The following is a 6,766-nucleotide window of genomic DNA, read 5'->3' as shown; positions in this document are numbered from 1 at the left end:
TTCAACATGGAGCCCTTCGACTCCAAGAAGACCCAGAGGAGGGCACTGTCTCCTGGTTAGTACTGTGGAGACCTCCATGCAGGACAGTTCTCCCTCCCTGGGCTTCTCCCCTCTTGCCCATGAATTCCTTTGCCTCTCCAATTGGAAATCCTGGGCTGAGGTGAGAGCAGGCTTAGGGACAGTGATTACTGCTGAAGAGCCACATTCGTGATCAAGATGGTAGAGGTACTGACAACAACTGACTCTTAGAAACTGCTATACCAGCTGAATGCCCCATTGGAACAGGAGTGGAAATGTCAGCCAAAGTTCTACGGCTTGAAACTAATTGAATCTGCACATGATAATGGCCTCAGGATGTCTGCAAGGCTAAGGGACTTTGAAGAAAAAGATCGTAGTATAACTCAGTCGGTTCTTTGGCTTTGACATTGAGACATGTTCTATAGGTGTGAATTTTCTTGTTCAAAATGAAGGTACAGTCCAAGCACTTTGGGTGTGTTGGACTTAACTATCTCTACTTGGCTATAAATTCTATAGAATAGGAAAGGAACGTCCCACTGGCAACTGACTTGATCCGAATAAGCCAGTATAGGTTCATAGTTTCACACATGATGAGAATGGAAAAGATTGTGTTGAAGAAGGTGTGTTGTCAAGTCAAAGTTATTAGATTGGTGCAAAAGTGATTGCAGCTTAACAGGTTAAAAATAATTGCAAAAACCACAATTCCTTTTGCACCGACCTAATACTATTGCCTTTCAATTTCTGCAACTCTATTCACTTATTAAAGAGAACTTGCCATTTGAAAAGAGGAAGAGCCTTAATTTTGTAAGACTAGAGGCCCAATGTACGGCATGCTGCTGCAGGATCATATTTTGTAAAGCAAAGCCTTCTGTGTTGGCATTGTCTGTCATTGCATTGGAGATCCAAGCACAGAAGTGTGTAGAGTTAACAGAAGGAGCACGATGTGTTTGGAAACATTCCAAGATAAATGCAGCCATTTGACCTGGCAAGAACTCGTATCCAAGTGTTTAACTGAATATTCATCAAACAAGTGTCCCAAACCAGAAGTTGAAAAGGATTGTTTCAGGCCATAATGCACAGCGATTGAAGAATAGTTACTACAAAATAACCCACCTTCCCACCATTCCTGAAACGGTCTCTTAATTGGATTATTACAGCAGCAACAAACTCTTCTATGAAGTCTTTCTCCATGATCCTGAACTATAGTTTCCATAATGTTATCATGGATTTAAGCTTTGAAACCTCAAAACATCACAACTAGATTAGCATTGATGCTCTCAGATTTGGGAATACTGCCTAATTAACATTATGCTATCATGGAATTATGCTTAAATTTGAATTTATCTGTGAGGCATACAAACAAACGGAGAGCATAAATATGAAATGTTAATGACAAGTCTGGGAGGGTAAACAGTGAATCTTCATTTCTGATGTTGATCCAACTTTTGATATTGAGTCAATATATGATTTTTAGGTGGTATTAAAAATGATAACCTACTTTAAATTTTAATTTTAAATTATGAGGTTTACATCAAAACCAACATTACACAAATGCACTTTTAAGGAAAAACAAGGGTCACTTTCTAGGCAATGAGAATGGTTTCTTGGCACCTGTAATGCAAGTCATAGTTAATTCAGAGATGTAGACTTGATTGCTACATGGGATTTACATTTAAATTTGAGAGTATTTTATATAAAGCAAAACTACACACCTAGCAATTTTGGCATATTAAGTTATATTTAATATTTTTACCAGAAAGCAGGTGATATTCATATCCCTGATAAAGTTTTTATACAAAATCTGCTTCAATATAGTTTCATCAAGAAAATTAGTTTTCATTGTATTAGTAGCTCGAAATAAATTAACATCACTCTGAAAACTTGCTGATTTAACGCTCCAGAAGTTTTTACTAAGGACTGCTTTTATAAAACTGCCATTGTTTCTAATTTAGAATTTTGTTTAAAATGAAGAGACTGTACTTTCATGAACTGCCCCTAGTATGCCAACAGAAAGTCTCAAGAAAAGTAAATAAGCATCTTTGTAATCATGAGGTGGCTGAGGTAGTGTACAGGATTTTTTATTAAGTCAGTGAATATACGGAGACCTGCAGTGTTAACAGTGCTGTAAACAGTTACTCAGTGCAATGTGTAGACAGAGTCCATCCAGGATGGCTGTACCCAATTCGGCATCCTGTTATGGGTAAATGTGCACTGTAAAATAAACCAAAGAATCCCAGTGTATCTTATACTTTGTAAACCATGTGTTGTAGATAACTTTTCAGTTTTTCCAAAAAGATGATATATTTCAATATTTTGATTACATTGCTATTAATTTTGAGTTGGCAGACGTAATCTGACCAACTACTGTCATGCTTTGGAACTAAGGGACACACATTTCAATAAAATTACTGAAATGCAAAAAAAAAAAAAAAAAAAAAAAAGAAATACAGCAAGGCTACTTTGAAGAAGCACTCCTTAATTTCATCAGGTATGATTATTGTTAAATGAAAGATAACTTTCCTTCTGCTTGGAAAAAAATTATTTTACGTATTGAAAAATAATGTAGGTGAGAACCCCAGAGCACCAGTAATCATAAGCTTTGGGAAAGAATTGATCAAATCATAATACATAATTAATGCTTGTGAAATACTTTACATTTTAAAAGGTGCTTTTTAGTTTTTAAATAGCAGCGATGAATAGTCATAATTGAGAAGTATTTGAAAACACTGGTACCTGAGCTGGTGGGTGGTCCCAGCTGAGCTACATATGGATGAACATGTCTACTGTTGTTTCAAGGAATATGCAAGAGAGAATTTTTCTTTTGACTGAATCAGAAAGGGGGAACTGTGTTTCTCAACTTCTGGGGGGATGACCATAGAGGGACTAAAATGATCAACCCCATAAACCTTTTATCTCTTATATCTTTGGTTCATCAGAGAGAGCTAGTCCAAGGAAATCCAGTAGGACTCAAGCCATTTTTCTTCTTTATTGAACAACATTTGACATGTAACATTGTGTAAATTTAAGGTATACATTGCATTGGAGATCCATGTTGATTGGACACATTTATATACTATAATATGATTGCCATTGTGATAATTAACACTTTTATCACATCACATAATTTTTTTTCTAGTGGTTGGAATAATTAAGATGTAGTCCCTTAGCAAGTTTGATGATTGTCATGCAATATTATAATTCATTATACTATGCATTAGATCTTCAAGCTATTTTCTTGAATGGACATTGGCTGGTGGGGCCTGGGCAGTTTGTACAAGTCTATCAGAAAACAAAGCGTGACAGTAGGGTAAAGAGGGAAGATTTTTCCAGTCTCTTCTTGGAATGTTGCATTTTGCAACTTGAGAAGTGATGCTGTTGGGGATGTGGAGTGGACAGCATGTTTGCAGACATTGGCATTCTTTGGGGATAAAGACCATCAGGCAGTGGAAGCCTAAAGTACTGCCATGAAGTGTATTGAGCAAAGGACATCCGTTGTGGGAGAGCAGGAGAGAAAAGTCATGGCAGCTGCTTAAGGGTAACTGTAGTTGTTAGACCAGCCTGTGTATGTCAATCACCCACAGGCACTTCAGAAATACTGGGAGCCAACAAGGGGGATATTTTTAGATTGCAGATACTCTTCATAATCAGATGAGGGCAAGGGTAGGAAATTGGGTTTGTAGTTGTTAGTATCACTTAATTTGTATTCATAATGGTATGTGGGCTAGGGACATTTAGATTACGTTAAATTTCTAGAGTATATTCACTTTTTGTTCACAGCATTGCTATACCAACACGGAGCACAGGAAGTTTTTGTACCTGCTATGAAAGACGACATGATTTCCAGATCCTATACTTTTCCCCTTGGTTCAGAGAGCAGAAACTCCCTACTCCATGTGGTTGTAATTTTTAAATAGCAGCGATGAATAGTTTGACACATCATTTGGAAAATCAGACTATGTGAATAGCATGGATGCACTAGGGTGCTATCTTCTTAGGTAAGATTTTAGTATACTCTTCAGAATCACTTGAGAAATTGTCATGGGCCTGTGAACATTTGATAGTGGCAAGTTGGCACCATCTGGATATCACAAGATGCTGTGGGGTGAGTCCAGAATTATGCAGTTATGGTTAATACAGAAACTGTTGACAGGTGGTTGCTTGACAAAGATTTATGAAAGCTAGTAAATGTTGGAACATTTACCTTGTAGGAATAGAAGTTATTTGGCCATTTCTTCCCCCATGGGAAAATGGGGAAATAAGCAAAATATAGATCTCCAGTCTATCTTCAAATATGTCCCTGATTCAGAGGTATCGCATCAGTTGTTCCCCTTGCCTGCATTCTAGTCTGCTGTTCCTATCTCATATTTTTCTTATGTACATTCTTATATGTTTCTTTTCCTTCTTCTGATGGGTATCAGAACATGTCATAAAGGTGGCCCTGAATCTTTCCTGTTTTGCTCACCACTTCACCACTGTATTCCTGTCGTAAGGTGAAACTTTGGCAGGTGGTAGGCACTCAAAAATATTTATTGGAAAGTGAATAATTTTGGTACACTGGCAATATTTTAATAGAAAACTTGGTAAACAAAAGTCATGTTAGGTTATGATTTTTCTTTTTATTTAGAAACACTATTTTGAACTAATTTTAGAAAAGTTATGAAAATTCTATAGAGAATTCCCATAAAACCTTAGCCCATCTTCTCCTATTTTAACATCTTACACAAACTTATAGTACAATTATTGAAACCAGTAATATCAATGTAATACCGATACCAGTGTAACATTACTAACTAATCAATCTACATACCTTATTCAAATTGCATCAGTTTTCTTATAATGACCTACATTGATCCAGGAACTAATCTTGAATCCCACATTACTTTTAGTTATTAGGTCTCCTTAGTTTACAACCTGTGGCAATTCCTCAGGCTTTTTTTCGTCTTTTTTTGACCTTGATACATTTGACAAGTACTGACTAGTTTTTTAGAGAATGGTCCCCATGATGTCTTGTTATGATTGGATTGAGGTTATATATATTTGGCAAAAATACCACAGAAGTGATGTTGTGATGTTTCACGCATCATTTTAGGGGGTATAAGATGTTGATCAATCCCGTTACTGTGATGCCAACTTTGAGCACTTGGTTAAGGAGACGTGTGCAAGTATCTTGACTGTAGAGTTACTGTTTCTTTCTCTGTAAAAATAGAAGTATGAAAATCCATCATAAGCATGATAATAAGTATCATATAAATGTAAGCTGGGAGTTTCTTTGAGACTGCAAATATACTGTTACTCATCACACTTTTGCCTAATTTAACAGCCATTGGTGGTTCTCACCTATTTATTACTGTAGTGTTTGCTTAATGGTGATTTTTTCTATCATTCCTTCAACATGCAGTGATCAGAATTCCTCTATAAGGAATTGCTGCACCTTCTCCCCCATTTATTTATCTTTTCAGTTATTTATTTATGTTAGTATGGATTCATGGATATTTATTTTAAGTGGGATATAATCAAATATTATCTTTCTTTTATTGCTCTGATTGTCCCAGATTTTGTCATTCAGAGCTCCTTCACGGTGGCTCCCATTTCCCATCATTGTGGTCCATCAGTTTTTGAGCACTCCCTGACTTTCTGGCTTCACAAGATATTTCAGGATCATTTTGTATTTTGTCAGCCTCAGATCTAGAGTCAATCATTTCCCCAAGGAATCCTGATTCCTTTTTTTGGCAAATGGTGTTTAGAATCCATGATCTTGGCTATAAATTTACTCACTGCTTCTAGGGTTTTCTGCATTCTAGGCCATGAGGAACCATACATACAATATATGTATGAATAATAACACATGCACATACATACATCCATACTTATTTCTGTATCTAGCTTATTGATCTGTTTTTATTAGTTTCAGGTGTACAAAGCAATGAACTGGTTAGGCATTTACACCCCTCACCAAGTGACAGCCCTTCTCAACCTACTACCCCTCTGACATCATATATAGCTGTTACAATACAATTGGCTATATTTTCTATGCTGTACTCCACATCCTATGACTATATATATATATGTATATATATATGATATATATATGATATATATGTGTGCATATATATATATATATATATATATATATATGAAATTATAGTTGACATTCAATATTATTCTACTATTCCAGTTGACATTCAATATTTTTCCATTTTACTTCAGCTTCAGGTGTATAGTGCAATGGTCAGGCATCTACACAGTCTAGGAAGTGATCATTTGGGGTGCTATTAAATTGATAAACTAATTTAGGGAGAAATGACATCTATGAATGGTGTCATCATTTCTAGTAATAGGTTAATTTCCTTCCATTTGTTCAACTTTGTTTTTGTGTATTTAACAATTATCCTTATATAGGTTTTGTATATCTATTAAGTATGCACATTTACTAAGCATGTAGTCTTTGTCCCTATTGTAAATGGAGTTTCTCTGCTATTATGTCTTCCAGCTTTACTGCCCATGTGTTGTGAAGGCCAAAATGCCTTCCTCTTCTGGAGGTGGTTTTAGATTGCCCACAGGTCCTTTTGCTAGTGTCCTCTTCTGCACTCCCAGCAGTTTTTCTCAACCTGCCCTTGTTTGCCACAAAGTCTCAAGGTGAAGCAAAAGTGGGGCAGGATGATTAGAAATTGTGTCCTAGATTTGGAGATTTTTCTCTTTTCTGTTATTTTGAAGTATCTGCTTGCGTGTCCTTAAATTAAGCTGAGTG

General features: G+C 36.2%; 1 pseudogene; it reads left to right on the top strand.

Annotated features, from left to right (window-relative positions):
• The first annotated feature begins 216 nt into the window (after positions 1-216).
• Positions 217-1,161, top strand: LOC109455485 (cyclin-G1 pseudogene; annotated as a pseudogene).
• The last annotated feature ends 5,605 nt before the right edge of the window (positions 1,162-6,766 follow it).

The sequence above is a fragment of the Rhinolophus sinicus genome, chromosome 3 (genome assembly GCF_057876585.1).
Source record: "Rhinolophus sinicus isolate RSI-liver-muscle chromosome 3, RSI-T2T, whole genome shotgun sequence".
Classification (NCBI taxonomy): domain Eukaryota; kingdom Metazoa; phylum Chordata; class Mammalia; order Chiroptera; family Rhinolophidae; genus Rhinolophus; species Rhinolophus sinicus.
The sequence above is the reverse complement of the archived record's forward strand: the minus strand, read 5'-3'. Positions and strand labels throughout refer to the sequence as shown.